Source organism: Rhagoletis zephyria, unplaced genomic scaffold (genome assembly GCF_001687245.7).
Source record: "Rhagoletis zephyria isolate East Lansing unplaced genomic scaffold, Rhagoletis_zephyria_1.1 Rzeph_scaffold_00079, whole genome shotgun sequence".
NCBI classification, from domain to species: Eukaryota; Metazoa; Arthropoda; class Insecta; order Diptera; family Tephritidae; genus Rhagoletis; species Rhagoletis zephyria.
The window spans coordinates 300,243-318,358 of record NW_016157163.1 but is presented as its reverse complement, the minus strand read 5'-3'; positions in this window follow the sequence as shown (position 1 = coordinate 318,358).

Sequence of the window (18,116 nt, the reverse complement as noted above, 5' to 3'; positions counted from 1 at the left end):
GTGCCGTGAACTTTCTGCTTGCACAAAGTAGTACAAAGAAATTGTTTTTAACTGAAAATTCGGCTGCTGCAAGCTCTAAGTATTCAATTGCTCGTTTTAGGATGCTGGAAAGAAACGCCAGCCGGGCACCATCGAGCGCCATCTGAAATAGGCTTTATCTCATAAAACTAAATTTTGCACAAAATTCCATTGCCGCTGTGACTGGCTTCGAGAAGGAGCACAGTGCTTGCAGTACATGTATTAGTTTACAGACGGGTCAAATTTTAATGCGGAGCAGGGGGAAGGATTTTTATTAAGAAACTGAATCTCAGTCTTCATAGCAGGAGCCTTCGAAATTAAGTAGTTAGTAAGATACTTGAAGCACAATGACGCCGCGGTGAAAATTTTCTCATATGGTATGCCAAAATTTTTAGAAGCACTGTGGGAAAGACTTGATCTCAATTTCTGATAAAACTCGAAATTAGCGAAATGCGACGCTGCACAAAATGTTAAGAAAAATCAATGGCAGAATTACCAGAATTCACAACTAGAAAGTTAGCAACATCCCAGGATTGCTATGTGTGCACTGTTAAACCTACCGTCACTTAATAGCTTTAACCGCGGAAAGGGCCTCAGGGCGCATTAGAGATTTAAAAAAAAATTAAACTAAATGGATACCGGTACAATACTGTATGGAATGGGGCAGAAATTAAGGTCTAGACGTTAATGCTTTTATACTACCGCAGGAAATCATATAAATCCTCCTACTTATTACAACGAATTCGTTTTACTCTTGGTGCTTGATCACTCGAGAGTACCTGATAATGAGAAAACGAAACCATCTCCAGAAATAGCGTGACAAAAAAGCAGAAATGCAGCTGTACAGGATCGTATAAAATTAGGTGAAAAATCACTATAATGAATCAATTATCCATAGGAGATATGGATAGCATCTTTTTAAACCAAATTAGCCCGTATTATGCTCATTCTTACTACTTACTATTATGCATTTTGTATACAAGTATGTTTTAAGGGATTGCAAACAGAGCGCACAAGTAATGTTAAAGCATGCCGGAAAATGTTGCAGCCTACTTCAGGTTTAAGTTGCATCTGGAGAAAAATGAAGGAGAAAGTCATTAACTGATGTGCACGGCTTACGAAGGGAATGCTACATGAATTTAGAAACGTGTGTACTGAAGTGGAATTCTGGAAATCGCTGCGCTAAATTTTCATTGCTAAAATTCTCTAAATGAAAAGCTGTGGGGCCTAAAAGCATGCATATGGAAAAACAACAAATGAAATCTTTAATCAGCCAAATCTGGCCGTTTGAGGGCCATGTCACTACAGTTTGCATGTTGTTAGGCGCACCTGCTATTCGGTTGCAGATTTTTGACGATCAAAATTATCGCTAGCGCAAGTTAGAATCCGGCTGCTGGTTGCGACGTTTCAAAAGTGGTGATTTCCACATAATCAGACGCGCCGAATTGGAGGCGATTTTGGACGAAGGCGCGTGTTAAACACATGAAGATCTTGCGGCAATATTAGGCACGACTGAATAAGAAATTTCATTGCGATTGAAAGGCCGGAAACTGGGTGCTGCACGAACTAAAAACAAGAAGATATAAAATGGCGGCTTTTTCACAAATGCCCCTTCAACGGCACAAAATCAAGTCGTTTTTGCATTGTGTTGTCATCGGCGTAGAAAAGTTTTTTCAATACGACAATCCAAGGGGCCAAAAGGCGTAGGTTAAGTATGGTGAACCCGGACCATCGACACCAAGCCTCTGCATTTGGTGGAACCAGAAGGGAATCCAGTGTCATGAGCTTCTAAAAAGTGTACAGTTGATCGACAGGTGAGATGGAAGCAAGCGGTCGCATAAAAACGGCCGAAATGGGGAACCAGAATGAGTTATTGGTTTTTCAACACGAAAATGCTCGGCCGCATGTCGCACATTTAGGCAGAACTTATGTTGATGGTACAGAATGGGAAGTCTTAGCCTACCCAATTTATAGCCCAGACCTTGCAATGTCACTACACTATTTTTTCTATTAGTAGGTGCAGAACGCCCTTACGGTAGTACGCTTCACTTCAATTGAAGGAATCAAAAATTGGCTTGATAATTTATTGGTCTCCAGGAGCAGGAGAAAGTCATAGCTAGTAATTCAGAATACCTTCTATGAATTTATTGCATAAATTTTGCACAATAAAGCTTTAAAGTCGAAGGAATAATCGTTTAAAGCTTGCTTGTATATTTTACTATTTTTTAAATAATTTTTCATAATTCCGACTCACATTTTTTGTTTGAAAATTTTATTGCTGGGGTTTGAATTACTTATGCTTTAAGACTATAACTTTAGTATTTTGACTTTAGTTACTTTTCTATAGACTATCTTTCGTTCGCTTATTTAAAATTTTCAAGTATATTCTCAGCTAAGTTTATGAGTCACTCATTTAATTTCATCAAATCACTGATTCAATATGTCGTTGGGTTTATTAGCAACTAATTTATAATTCGTTTATCACTTAGCATAAGCCAACAAAATTAGATTTCACACCTAGTTTTTGGACGGAAATCCACAAATTCCAAAACTTTTAACTTTTTTTTGTTTAAACTGCCAATCCGACCGGCTTAGCCTTTTTCACTGTCACTAAAACGGAAATTACAACTTCACCGACGGAAAACAAGCCATATAGACGCTGTGAGCGGCGCGACCGGCGTACTTCCGAACTAGCGCTGACGCTTTAATTTTACAAAGCGCAAGAAGTTCAGTAAAAAAAAAAAACGAAAAAAACGGATTTCGACCGACAAAAAATGTAGCGATTGGCGTGCACGAAACGCGCCACACATGAAACTGAACTAAATCACAAATCATGTCCAAGAAGTTGCTGGCCAAAAGCAGCAGACCAAAAGCGCTAGAAGCGGCGGCGAAACGTTATAAACAACGTCGGCGGCGGTGTTGGTGTCTGCGTCAGCATGCCAAATACAACAGAGCCGAAACTGAGCGCGCGCGCGCGCGCGCGCGCAGCGGTCAACAATAGTTCAAACGGCAAAGCTATTAGCTAGAGTACCACATACTTATACGAGCCTGAGTTCCAGCTCAATAGGCGCAATTCAGCTAGCACAGGTTAGCGCACTCCAACAAGCGCGCGCGCGCGCGCGCCGGCAGCGAGTTGAGCAGCGCAAAGACAACGCTCAGATAACTGGTCAATTCATCGACTCTTGGGAAACTCTAACGAATCTACTAAGCATTTCTCACCTTTTTGTTTCATTATCGCTTAGCGAATCTAAGCTTAGTTTGTAGCGGTTTGCTTTTGTGTATTTTCAGCCGAGCGAGCGGTAAATAATCATAAAAAGCTAAAAATATAGCTTCTAAACAAAGTAATCTGTGCTATTTATGTATGTGTGCTGGCTGATGCTCGAGCTAGAGAAAAGATATACAAAACTCATTGTAGCAGCATGCATAGAAAAGACAATAGCTCAGAAGCTATCTATGAGAACTAGAGAGACTACGAAAATATTTCAAGCGCTTGTAGAGCTTTGGCAAGCAAAATGCGCCAGCTAGTTGCCAGCTAGCTAACTGAATATATTTATGAATGTATGCATTTATGTAGTTGCAAAGTAGTCGCGTCGCGCCGCAGTCGGCCGGACGGTTAGCTTAGCGCGGTTGCGCGTCAATGGCTTACCGGTCGCTGGCTAGAAATATGCTTAGGCCTGCGCTCACTCTTAGCGGCGGCGGCTAACTTTAATGCTCTTCAGCCTCTGCTTTTGCGTTATGTGTATTCTTTTCAAATGCTCTTAGTTTCGTGTCTTTGCTAATTTGGTTTTTTTTTTTTACTTTGCCTCTGCGCCAACCAAGTTGCATTTGTTTTTCTAAAAAACAAAAAAAAAAGCATTCAGTTGATGAGTAGAGTAAATTCTAATTTGGCTTAAGCATTACTTCATTTTGCTAAGCTATTTTAACAGCTCATAATTTGTGAGATTTTATTGATGCCTGTCGTATATGGGGAAACTCGCAGTTCAGTTTTATCCAACTTGTTTGAGCAAAGTAGTTTTTACGTTCTAAAGCTTGGACTTCGGGACTTCGGGACTTCACTAATTCATTAACTTTTCTAATGGGCTTCATTCTTTTAATGGAAAAATTGATAATAGGAAACGTTGGTTTTTGGTTTCGGAAAATGCTTGATTTGGTCAGAACTTTTCTTTTATCATGCAGCTCTGCAAAAAACAAAAAAAACTCAAAAGTTCAAAGTTTCATAATTTTTCAAATTTCGCAAATTTATTTTTTGAATATCTTAAAAAATATTATTGCTTCAAAAATCATTCTGGCCCCATGATAGTTAGTCTTAAAATTACAAAAATCGTGGAAGCAAAAACTTTTATAAATTTTAAGCTCAATGTTTTATACAATACCTCTAACTAATCTTAAAAGACCTTGAAATTTTTTTTAAGAAATGAAGTTTTGAAATTTGACAAGAAAAAAAATAATTTTTGCAATTTTAAAATCAAAAATAAATTTCATTGAAATAAAAACTGTTTAGCATAATGTTTGCAAAAAAAAATTCCAATTTCAAAAAATCATTTAAAAAAATATCTTCTTGAAAATTTCCCTATCGTTTAGGAACAATTGGAGGTATTGTACAAACAATTTTGTAAAAAAAATTCCATTAACAATTTTTTTTTTATTTCAGAATTCTGCAAATTTTTTTATATTCCGATTTTTTTTTTAAATGTAGTTTTTATTTATACCTCTATTAAAAAAAAACATGCAAGATCCGGAAACTTTAAATTTTGCAATAAAAATGTACATGGTATTTTCCTTCAAAACCAATTTCACTCATGTCAATTTTTTTATATAAATTTCCAAATACATTTCTTTAGTTAAACCTACTTCACAAACAAATGAATAAATATTGAATACAAAACTCGTCATGTGAATTATAGTCACTTGCCTTAGATTATTTTCTGGTTCTACGAAACTATCTAGTAATTAAGCAGGAAGCTTCGCTGTTGATCTTACTGATCGAATGTAGAGTGAGTTAACTTGCGGACTGCTCTTAGACCAATGAACCATTGGCCGGCTCTGCGATCGCTAAAAAAAAATTGGGCATAAGAAACTGAAGGCCTTTTTGGCCGTCTTTTTGAGCGATGAGTATTCACTCGGTAAGACTAAATATCACTACAGATTCTCACTATCTTGGCTGTTCAGAGAGCGATGAGAGGAAGTCATCTTAATATTTTCTCCTAATCTGTCCACCTTTTGCAAGGCCAAGGTCTAAAATCTTTGGATTGCACTTTTTAGCTGGTCCTGGGGAATTCTTTGAGACTAACACCTGCCGCCTACTTAAAATCGTTCCTGAGATATCTACTAATGACTCTTATTTTAAGTTATAGTGAAATGAACTTAACTACAGGGAAGTCCATAGAAATTTAAGTGCACTTTACTCTTTCCTGCAAATAACTGCGAGGAAGGCCCATAAGGATGCTCCATTGAACTCCGAAACGTGACAAAATAACATCATTCTGCCTGAATCTGTATGACACTATCAGCAAGCACACGGACCGGCTGCTTTGAGATGAAAAATTTATTATTAATAATTTTGTGGTATCTTCACTCGCCACAGTTCTGAAACAAACAAATCGCTTTTGCCTGCAGCTGTGGCCCATATGTGAAATGAGAATCTTAACTGATAGAGTTTCACTCTTGGTCCGCATAGAAGAATTTTTCAGGCCTCTTAATTAAACTATATCTGTTATTTTTTTAGTTAAAATCAAAAGCAAATATTTTTTGCAAGTGAGTCGCTTTTCGAAAAATGAACTAGCTTCTTGCACTGCTTAGTAGTGCATTACTTTCCTGTCCATCGAACGTTACTTCTACAGCATGGTAGCAAGGTTTTTACAGGGCAGAGTAACATTGAAATCATACACACATGTACTTACATACGTATATAATTTTTACGATTTTTAAATCAAGTTCGTTGCTTAAGTCTTCTGTTTGCAGTACGGTTCATTATGGCGGTTGATAATAGGTTCTTTTAATAAATTAAATTAACTTTTATAGCTATGGAAAAATGAACTCTTGTGTTTAAAGGCCTTTTGATTTGTATTATATACTGACCTATAAGCAGAGGATTAGATACGTTTAAATAAATTTTCACGCAAAAAATAAATAAAGAGCAGGCCTGCTCTGAGTGACATCGTTAACAATAGGCGAATTAAACAAAAATACGGACACGTTTTAGTAAGAAGAAGATACTTTTAGTAAAACTAGAAAAATTTATGAATGAATTGACGCAAAAATAGATGAATATCAAAAATGAGTGGGCTAATAGGGAATTAAATGAATGAATGGCTTGGCATCCGGATTTACAAAAATCGATTTGTGTACGCTCTGTTCGCTTGTTGGATGAATCGATTTTTAAAATCTGTGTGCGCTACTTCCAAATTACTAATTTCTATGCTGGGCTGTCAGCAGCTTCCGCTACCAAATATTATTGAAGCGAAGTTTAGTTAATAAAAATTTAAATATAAATACAGCTTTAACAAAACATACTTTAGATATGCGCATACCTATGCAGGCTCTCATTAAATAGTGGCGCATTTATTCTGATCACTTTTTATGCATATGTTTACACCGAATAAAGAGTCAGCTTCCACTGTTGATAAACAACTCTTTTCAACGCTTCACAGTATTCAACTTTTCCGGAATGTTTTGTTGTCAATCAATGGTTAATACCTTAAGTCAAATGATGCCATATTTAAAGAGAGAAGACCAATGGTAATTTTGTCTAATACGACTTCTTAGCATCCACCAAAGTATTGTCTTTATTTTATCAACAATTGGCGTTTAGAATTCTGATTTCTGTGCCAATATGTAGTAAAAATTTAAAGCTTCAAAAGCTATTTGGTGTTATTGCTGTATCTACCCGTTTGGTTTTTTCTGATTTCAAAAGGCTGCATTCAAAAGCTTATACCAGTTTATATGTATTTGTGTGGTAAACTCATCCACATCCAAGTTTGAAGAAATTTGTATGCCGCCGGCAGCAAACTTTCTTCCGCTTCTTTGTTTGTGAGTAAAATGAACAGTAAAGCGTATGAATATAATATTGAAATTGAAAATAATTTGTTTAAGGCGATTAAATATATTTCAAAGATTTTGTGGTGAAACGGCAGAAAAATGAAATTGTACATGGCAAAGCCTTGAAAAAAAATTAATAAATATTTAGCTAAGTTTCTCATCCACTTTTAATCAGTTTATTTTTTTGAAAGTGCTGCAAACTTGTTGCTTATGTTTTTTTTTTGTTAGCTGGCTGTAAAAATTTAGTTTCTAAATTTAATTTGCGTTTTATGGTTCTTCTCTTCTTATTTAGTACAGCAGCCGTACAATATTTTGCAGCTTTAGTACTCTGTAAACTGCGGGAAAATAGTTTTTACTTTGTCTTGCTTGCAAAAGTGTAAGCGACAGGAGATTTTCAGCTGTGCTAGTGTGAAACATATACATATATGTATATTAGGGTGATACAAAATAAAAAGCGCAACGAATTTATGGCCTATTACTGAGAAGAAAGTTCTCCCATTCGGAAAAAGTTTTATTCCAATATTCAAAGGTATCGGTGGGCATTAAATTCTCTACAAACTATTTTAAATTTGTTAGTCTTGACCCAAAAATATATATACTAGCCGGTAGGTGAAATTCGAAAAAAAGCAATAATATGCAGACTCAGGTCTTTATTATTGGAAATATTCATTCTAATTGAAAAAACTTACACTAAAATGATATAAAATATATGGAAAATGTTTGCTATAAACTAGATTTGTCAGAGAACTGAGAGTTTTAATCTAAGTTTTTTTTTATTATTTTTTATTGCATTTTTAAATACTATTAATTAAATTTAGTTTATTGCAAAAAAATGTTTATCTCAGATGGTTCAATAGTTATGACATCTTTAATTAAAATTCCTACAGACACCTTTTAAAATTGCAATAAAAATTTTTTCGAATGGGAGAAATTTCTTCTCAGTTAAGGCCATAAGTTCGTTAGATTAGTTATTTTGGATAACCCTGATGTACATATGTATATTGTTTGCAATGATAGAAAATAATACTTCTTATTTAATACCCTATTGGAAAATACAGTACACCGCCAAAAAAAAATGTCAGCGACATTTTTTTCAAAACTTTCTTTTTGATGCAGAATTACTTCTCTGCTCTACGGACATTTCTGCATCAAAAATAAAATGGAAAAATAAATTTTTTTGTAGAAATGGTATAGAACTCTTGAAAGTCAATATTTTTCGATCGGAAAACTCTGGTTATCTTCAGAAGACTTTCAATAATAATAATCAATTCTTTATTGAATCATTTGTTAATACCAAAGATGTTTTATTTATCCCCCGTTGCATTTTCTGGCATTTCTGGGGTCTTTGGTGGACCCATAAAATACAATTACTATGAAAAATTTTTTAAATAAATAATTGAGTATTATTATTGGGAATCTCCTGAAAAGAACAAGAATTTTTCGATGGAGAAATATCGATTTTCAAGAATTTTGTAACATTTCTAAAAAAACTATGAGCGCTGTGAGCGATCTCTAAGTAATTTCTGATTTAAATATAACAAAATTGGGTATATTTTTGGGGCATAAAATAATCCTTTGCCCTACCATTCGAAGGCGGACATGAGGGTGTGTTTCCAATGAAACCAAATTAAAATACATATTTCCTTATTATTTCATGTACATTTTCCCTTCGATGGAAAGCTGAATTAAAAAGCCTGGCAACTCTGGCCATTCCATACAAAATGAAAGAGAGCTAAGAAATGAGCACGGTATGCCTATCACTTCAAAAGATCCGAAATAAATGCTCCCAGGAGGTTTCTTTTTCTAATTTTGCCGACTGGCTATATACGAAGATATTGCTTCTCAGTTTAAAGAACTTCCTCTTTAAAGTAATATTTGGCCGCCCTTAAATGATTTAACACTAATTTTCCGCATTTCTCAGAATGAGATCCTCGGTCGGCCATTTAAATGTATTTTAGTGGCAACTAAAGGACTTAACATAGTTACAAATTTTTCAAGAACTCCGTGCCCACTACTTCTTACAATCCGCTTAAACGGTTTGTTGCTTAAGTCTTTTGTTTTGCTCGCTCACTCGGTAGTTATGCGTATTAGTTTTGTTTTCACACTTTAGCTTCAATTTAAACATATTCATTTTGATATTTGGCTTAAGTGCTTGTCTAATAAAAATGTGAAAATATTTGAAATCTCTTAATAGCTTAACACCTTTTTGCCATTTGCCGTTATTTGTGATTTTGTTTTTGCCAAATATTTTTTTTCTATCACAAAAATGCTTATTCGCCTAAGCTGTCCACTTCAAGCTGAACGTAGATATAAATAAAAATACGCTAATTTATTGATAAGCATTAATGTTGTGCGCAGTTTTTGTTACAATGTTGCAAAAATGTATTCATAAGTAGAAGCTGAAATGGTTTGTGCAGAAGGAGTGAGACACGTGTGGAATGGAGAGAAAATTTAAAGCAGCAATAAACAAAACTTATGTGGCCTTTTGAAAAAAAAAACCCGATAGCAAAATGAAAAAAATAAATAAAAACTAGTTAGTAAGAAACTAACATAAAATAAAATATAAGAGAAAAATTAAACTATTCTAACAAAATAAAAAATTAACTAACAAAAGTTAAAAAGAGTAAACCAAGCAATTTTTAAGCAAATAAACGAAACCGACTTCGATCCTCATATAAAAATTTAAAATTTCGTTAATTTCTTCATGATCCGATAATTGGGTTTAAACCAGATTAGTACGGGACCACCTATGAGCTAACACCTTTTCTCAAAAAAAAAAATGTATATATATATATATACAATATATATATATAAATAAAAAAATTAAAATTAAAATTAAAATTAAAATTAAAATTAAAATTAAAATTAGAATTAAAATTAAAATTAAAATTAAAATTAAAATTAAAATTAAAATTAAAATTAAAATTAAAATTAAAATTAAAATTAGAATTAAATAAAATAATGCAAAATGAAAAATAAAGAAATAAAGTTAAAAATATTAAAAAGCGTAAAATAAAAAAGGAAAGAAAGACTCAAAAAAGAATGCAATGAAAAAACTTAAAAAATTTAAACTAATTAAATTTAATTAAAAATTTTAAATAGGGTTAAATAAAATCAATAAATTAAAATAAATTATATTAATTCAACAAAAATTAAATTAATTAATTAACTCAAATTGCAAAAAAAAAATAATTAAAAAAATTAAAAAAAAAAATATATGCAATGAAAAATTAAGGCAAAATAGATTGAAATAAAAAATAAAGCTAAATTTAAATAAAAGTTTATGAACTTTTTTTTTTTTAATTAAATATACTAAATAAAAATTAGATAAAATAAAATACAAAATAAATAACGTGAAAAAAATAAAATAGAATAAAATATTAAAAAAAATAAATAAAAAGGAAAAATATATTATATATGCTTTGTTTTTGTTATTTTTTGGGCTTATAACAATTATATTCAACAATTTATATTGAGCTCGAGGCCGTTTTTTAAATGAAAATTTATTGTGGAAAAGCAACAATAATTTGAAAAAATGGTAGAATGCTAGTATATTATATTGTATAAAATTTTAGATAATTGAATTAGAAAAATTAAGAAAAAAACTAAATAATAATATGAAATTAAATAAAGAAACATAAAATAAGTATTCAGCAAATAAAACAATACTTGCGCAATTGGAAAACCCCTTATAAATATAAGCCGCTTTTAGAGATATATGGGGTTGCAATTCAAGAACAAGCTTCGCATCCGCCCAAGCTGACTATATGAATTTATAAACCAAATCTAATCTAATCTAGTTCATTCCCAGCAATTCCGGAGGTTAAAAGAAGACAATATAAAATTTTTAGCTTTGGGCTTGCTTTGGATAACAAATGAATACTTCATTTATTCTATTTATTTCTATTTATACTGTTTGAGGAGGTTAAAAAGATTGTCCCAAGGTTGAAAAGATACTGTTGTTGATCTACGTGCATGTACGGCTTGAAAATCTCTTTAGCGCCGGAATAATACTCCTTACTAGGGCATATATACATACAAAAATGTGTTTACACGTACTCATATATATGTATGTATGTATATCCCTTAGAGGTGAATGCATGCATGCATTTTCTTTCTTAAGTTGTGGCAAATCGAAGAAAAATTGCATCTTCCACCCCTGAGGTCAGATGTGAAATGATATGTTTATTTTTTGTATGCTATTGCATTGCTGCTACTGCGGCTCAGCTCAGCTGGCACCACCCACATGCCATATTGTCTGCCACTTCATAAAAATGGTTTATATATACATATTCGTATATGAATTTTTCTTCTGACAAAGTTAGGGCAGCTGCCGGGTGGCTGAGGCCAAACGTATGCTAAAATGCAATAAATTCATTAAATTTAAGTGATATTTTTTGCTGTCAGAAGCAAAGTGAAGTAGTGGTAAAAATAACTTCACACATTCATGCATTGGAATATGCAAACACAAACCCGAATAAATGCAGCCAATGCAGCCAGTTTAACTGAACTCCACGTCATTGGCGTATGCTATATGTGTGCGCAATATATTGCCATGTAATACAACTGTGCAACCATACAAAATTTACCAATTTTTCATTCGCATTCATTTATTGAAATGTTCATTAATTTTCAAAAAAAAAAAATAAAAAATCATTTAACAGTTCAATATTCATACGTATGGCAAATATGAGTATGTACTCATATGTATACATATGTATGATGGTAAAACAACAATGAAAAACATTCGGTTGCAACTATGCCACAATCTGCCTCTTTCCACCAGCCGCTACATTTGACCCAAAATTGATAGCTATTGCTAACTAATCAAAGCGTGAGTATGAATATACATATATATTTACTACTTACATACGCTTGCATGTGTATGTGCATTCGAAAATTGTTGTTGCTTTCCCAGGAAAAAAAATGCACTCTATTAATATTATAATTTAGTGGCATTTTAGGCCACTTTGGCAATCAATCAATACGCCCAGCTCTGGCGAGGCAGGGGACTGCAGCTTGTGCAAGGAGAAACAGCGCGCGAGAGGAGAGGAAGTGTATGAATAAGTTTAAATTTTTTGGTAGAGAATGAAAGCATAAACTACAAAGAAGTGTATTGTAACAAATAAAAAAGTGTAAATTTAGCTTAAAACAAACTTGGTATCGCTTTTGTAATTACAAAAAAAAAAAATAATAATAATAAACTTTCCATTCTGGGGGATGGACGCGATTATTAACTAATATTAATTTTACATATGTTCAATGCCGATCAATTTTAAATAGATGTTCACTAAATGATTAGAGATCGCTTTTCAGGAAGTTATTCTAACGATTAGAAGCTCGCTGTATTACAAACGAATTAGTATGGCTTCCTTTATAGATATCTTAGCGTAGACTCTACAAATTAGGCGCTTACAGAAACAGGGCTAGATTGCTGCATTCTATAGTGGATCGTATGTCTCTTAAATAGTAAAATATTTGTGCCGAATTAGGTTTCCACGTCAAGTCGTTATATGTAATGAGAGAACAACTTAAGTTGGAGTGAGTGGAGGTGAGAAACTAAAAGCTGCTGTGGGCACAAGGGGTGTAGTAAGTGTGCTCTAACGGATCTTCTGAAAATTGTGCTCGATTTACTCCTTATGGACCTTTTAAACGAAAATTCAGCTGCTTCCAAATAAATAAAATTCCATATGAAGTAAGAGCGCTATTTAGTATCTACCGGGACCAAATACAAAAACGAAGCCCAGTGCTTGAAAGGCACTGGGGACTTTCTAGATGGATTAAGGATGCTTGAGGCGATTGTAGGAGAAATCAATTATGGTAGAATATATTATGGGTCCCAAATATAGGCAACATTATTTCGAGAAAAGAAAACTCTATAAGCCCAACAGTTATTTTTATCAACTGTCACCATGACTTTTTCCCACTTGTCGCCATATAAATAGTTGAATCACTGTCCGCTTAGGTTAGGTAAGATTGATGTGACAGTCGGTCCAATGACCAACTCACTTAGAATTTACAGACTCATTGTGATACCACAGTGAAACATGGAAACCTCAGCGGTCTGCTGAACAAGTAGGAGATGGGGTCGCGAAAAGACCAAAAACAGGTGGCCACAAATATCCCTGCTTCAGTGACGTTGTCAAGAGTGGCGGTGAATTACTCGACATCATTGACAAGAGGGAAGAGGAAGTGACTGTCTCTAAAGAGCAGTGAAGGTGGGTAGAGGAGGCGAACCCCGGAGCTCCTACCTACCCTATGCCACGATTCCGGCTGATAGTAGGGCAGAGCAAAGCTCGTCGCGAGGATTATATGTAAGCTCAGCTGCGTAGATTGGTCGTAAACAAAATAGTTGAGGTCTTGCTGGGGGCCAAACTCGAAGCTGTCAGCAGGGATGAGATTCCAAACAGAGCTCGGGTTTGAATCCCGACCAAACCAGCAGAGCCAGAAAAAATAGAACCGGTGTTTAAAAGCTGCAACAGAGACCTGCCAAGATATAACTGGAAGGAAGGGAAAATCGAGGTGCCAGTAGAAGGCAATATGCAGGTATTGTTAATACTCAACCCTGTACGCTACTAGGGTTTGGGGGGAAAAAATTTATTTTATTTTAAATCGCAAAAAGTCGACAAAATTTTCCACTAATAAAATTTATATACATATTACCACACCCTGCTCGCGACCCCTATTATATATTTGTATTTTTGAAAATTGCATGGATGTCTTTATTTTTTTGCGTTGCTTTCATTTACATAGAAAAAATAAAGTAGTACCCCAAGATGTCGATATTTCAGGGACCACCTTAATGAGGCTAGTAGTAAGCCCAAACTGGCACAGTTGATGTTTTATCAAACAGATAGAGGCGCTGATTTTTACCATATGCCTTAGTTAATTTAAATACTTTTTAGCTTTACAAAAGCCTTTGAAAACTAATGCCCGAAAGCTTTCATTATTAAACTAAAATTTATAGTATATCTACTTTATATATATGTATATATATTTTTTCTTAATAACGGCAATTAATTACTATGCTACTCAAGTTTAAATGTGCGAGAAAATTACCGTTTCGCTGTGAAATATTACATTTCCACTCAGCACCCAGCTTCCAATACGCTGCGCTGCCAAATTGCTGTTATGCTTCAGATAATTAGTCGATATTGCTGTGGCAATTTCGTTGCGGTTTCCTCACGGAATTACCAAGCCCAATTTCAAACAAACACATATTTACATACATATGTACATATCTACTTACACACAACCGCATACTAGTATGTAGATAGGAAAGCTAGCTTAGAAAAATGAGTTATTTGGCTACCACACAAAAATTTGTATTTTTCTGCCATAATGACGAAATACTTTGCGGCCCATTTGGCCGACTGCTACCTACTGCGTAACTAAATCAAGGAAATAAGTATGTACAAAAAAAAATATATAAAAATAGAAATAGACATAGCCATAGAAATCGAAGCCAGCCTAAAAACCAAAAAGTCATTATAGCCCAAAATTTATGAAGACCTACGGCTGCTACCCGCGTGCCGATTTAGCACAAATTTGTTTGATTTATTACAAGATTTGGCGTTGCCTTGTCTACATATACATATGTACGTACATATGTATGTAAGTTTATTTACATGAAGTATATAAATATGTAGCAAGTAGCTTTCTGTTCATTCACTAGTTTTCTTTATTTCTTACTTCTTCGCATATAAAGTTTCGTAGCGAGTCGTTTATTTTGTTGTATCGATCTTGCGTCTTGTCAGCTACCGCTGCCGCTGCCGCTGCCACCCTGGAACCAAAGCGCGACCTCACGCAGGGTATAGGCGGTGCAAATGCACGAAATCGAAATAAAATGGGGTCGTCAATATCATTTGCAATTTACATAGGCAACTACGAAGGCACGTACATATGTATATATGTATGTAAATGTGTAAATCTTGATCTATGATTTATGTGCTATATTTGTGCTAAAATTATGCTTTTTTTGTAGCAGTCCGAAAATATGTGGTAGCAATTGATTTATTTAGGAAAAGTCTTAGTTTATAAAAAAAATTTAAGCATAGATAGGCCCTACGCACCCCAAATCAATCGGCATACCATGCCATGGACGATTCCTTGCATTGTCTACTACAACTGCTACGTAAAGGAGCGTAAGTTCGGTGTAGAAATTTGGAGAGGGACTTCGTCGCCGAGTACTGTCGTTTATGTTTTAGTAAGCAAGCATCTCGACACAATCCGCATCAAAGTGAAATTTGTTTACATTTCGCTCATTTGCGTCCACGCTTTGACGGAAGAGAAGGATGATACGACCAAAGATCGCTTTATGAGATTTAAGATAGCACTTGTGTATATGCCACAAAATAATATCCGTGCTTGGCGAGTTTAATTCTAGTTTTGTTCGTACAGTGACAAAGTTCAACCTATCCGACGAAATGCCTTATAATGGACTAAGCAAAATGAACTCAGCCGGTGCCCGATGTACGGTAGGCCTGTTGCCTACTAGTTTTCAGCATAAAAAAATCCGTCATTTGCATTTATAGATGGGACATATTTTTAATATAAACGTATCTGCTACGATTTTTAACATACGGGTCATTCCATGCAAAATTTACAACTCAATATTTTTTTTTTGTGTTAAATACTTCTTTTTACATTTTTAATTTCATTATGATATTTGAAAATCTCGATAAAAAGTTCCGAAATTTTTAACTTACAGATACATTTATTTTTTAATTTTTGCAATTAATAAACTATTTGTCGGCAAAAATTTGTCAAGTAATCAAAATGTGCAATATACCACGGATTTCCATTAGTCTGAGATAGATTTAAAAATTTGATTTTTTTGCACCAAATAATTGCATTTTTTATGATTTTTTTTATTAAGTATATATCTTTTGATTTTTGGGTTTTTGTAATCTAAATGATTCCCAAACCTTATGAATTTAATGTATATGAATTTAAGAGTGAAAAAATCAAAACTATAGAAATTGTTAAAAGAAAAAATATATTTTTTTAATGCATTTAATCTTGAAACATATTTTTACTTATTTTCATAAAATATTTTTTCTCCATATTTAATTTTCTATTTTTTAGTAGATTTTGTTATTTTTTTATTTTTTTTTCAATTCATTTAATTTTAAAAAATATTTATATTTGCTTTATATTAATTTTTTTTTTATTGTTTAACTTAAGTAATTTTTTTCTTTTTCTAATTTAATTTATACACTTGATTGTTAAAAAAATATACTTTTTAATTCATTTAATTTCGAAACAAATTTTAATTTACTTTCATTAAATATTTTTTTCTCAATATTTAATTTTCCATTTCTGATTAGATTTTGTTGTTAAAAAAAAAATCCAATTCATTTAATTTTTAAGAATATTTCAATTTCTCAGTGTTTAAAATTTTTAGTGTTTTAAATTTTTATTGTTTAAAAAGAAAAATATACATACATCTTTGAAATTGATTTTCGGCTTCCTATTCATATTCGTCTTCGTTTTTCTCTTCTTGTTCTTAATCCTATTCGTATGCGTATCGGTCTTCGTTTTTATTCGTTTTCGCATTTGTCTCCGTCTTTGCCTTGCTATTCGCTTTCGCCTTCTTTTCGGCTTTATATCCGTACCGGTATTCGTTTCGTATTCTCATTCGCATTCGACTTTGAACTCGTTTCGTATTCGACTTCTTATTCGACTTCGTTTTCGTTTTCGTTTTCGTCTTCGTCATCGCATTCGCCTTGGTATTCGACTTCATGTCTGATCTCGAATTCGTTCTCGTAATGCTATTTGTCTTCGATTTTGCCTTCGTCTTGGCATTTGATTTTCGACCACAACTTAGCACCCAAAAGTTTGTGCTAGATCCCTCACTTTAAACTTTTCGGCGAAGAAATTCAAGTATTTTTCATAATATTTAGTAAGTGGTTTTTACAGCCTATAAACAAATAAGTAAATCCTGCTATTTTTGCTATTTTTCATGCTTTGTTTGGTCTGTCAAATTGACAAGTGTTTGCCACTATTTGTTTACTGGTTGGCCTACCTCTTCACATGAGCTGCGTCTGAGTACTTCTCGCCTTTATTTTTGGATTTGAGAGAAAAACTCTAGCTGCTGCTACATTTCACCGGTGGCCGTGCCTACCCAACAAGCATTCCAGTAAATGTTTTTAAAAATAACTTAAAGTAAGTTTGCTATAATAAGCGTTAAATAAGCATTTTTAATATTAAGCTTATTAAAAGTTTTTTTCAAATAAACCTTTAATAAGTTTTGAGAGCGAATGTTTATAAATAACTTAAACTTATAAATGAAATGCAAATGCCAACGACATGAAATAGTAAATATAACATTTTTTCAATCGTAAGTGACGTGTTTACGTTCTTTAAAATATATTATAAAAAGAAAATAATTAAATAAAACCGATGCGGTAAAAAAAATCCCATCCAGGACCCGCTGCGCTAATCGGTGGAGCATTCGAGTCTTCTAATGATGCTTTCTTAGTTTAACATTCAATTAAAAATATATTAAATTTTTTTTAGGAAAAGTTCATCAATGAGAATGGCGGCGATGAAGCGNTAAGTTTTGAGAGCGAATGTTTATAAATAACTTAAACTTATAAATGAAATGCAAATGCCAACGACATGAAGTAGTAAATATAACATTTTTTCAATCGTAAGTGACGTGTTTACGTTTTTTAAAATATATTATTAAAAGAAATAATTAAATAAAACCGATGCGGTAAAAAAAATCCCATCCAGGACCCGCTGCGCTAATCGGTGGAGCATTCGAGTCTTCTAATGATGCTTTCTTAGTTTAACATTCAATTAAAAATATATTAAATTTTTTTTAGGAAAAGTTCATCAATGAGAATGGCGGCGATGAAGCGGAATATATAGCTGCATCGATGTCGTTTTTCCAATTTGCCTATAACCGCATGTAATTGAAACCACGCAACAAGATGTAATAATTAACTTTTTTTATGCTTAATTTTTGGTTATCGTGAATTTGTATTCTAAAATGTATATTCCCTATTTATATTTTCGCGACTGTAGATGAGTCCGCCGAAAATTCGCATTTC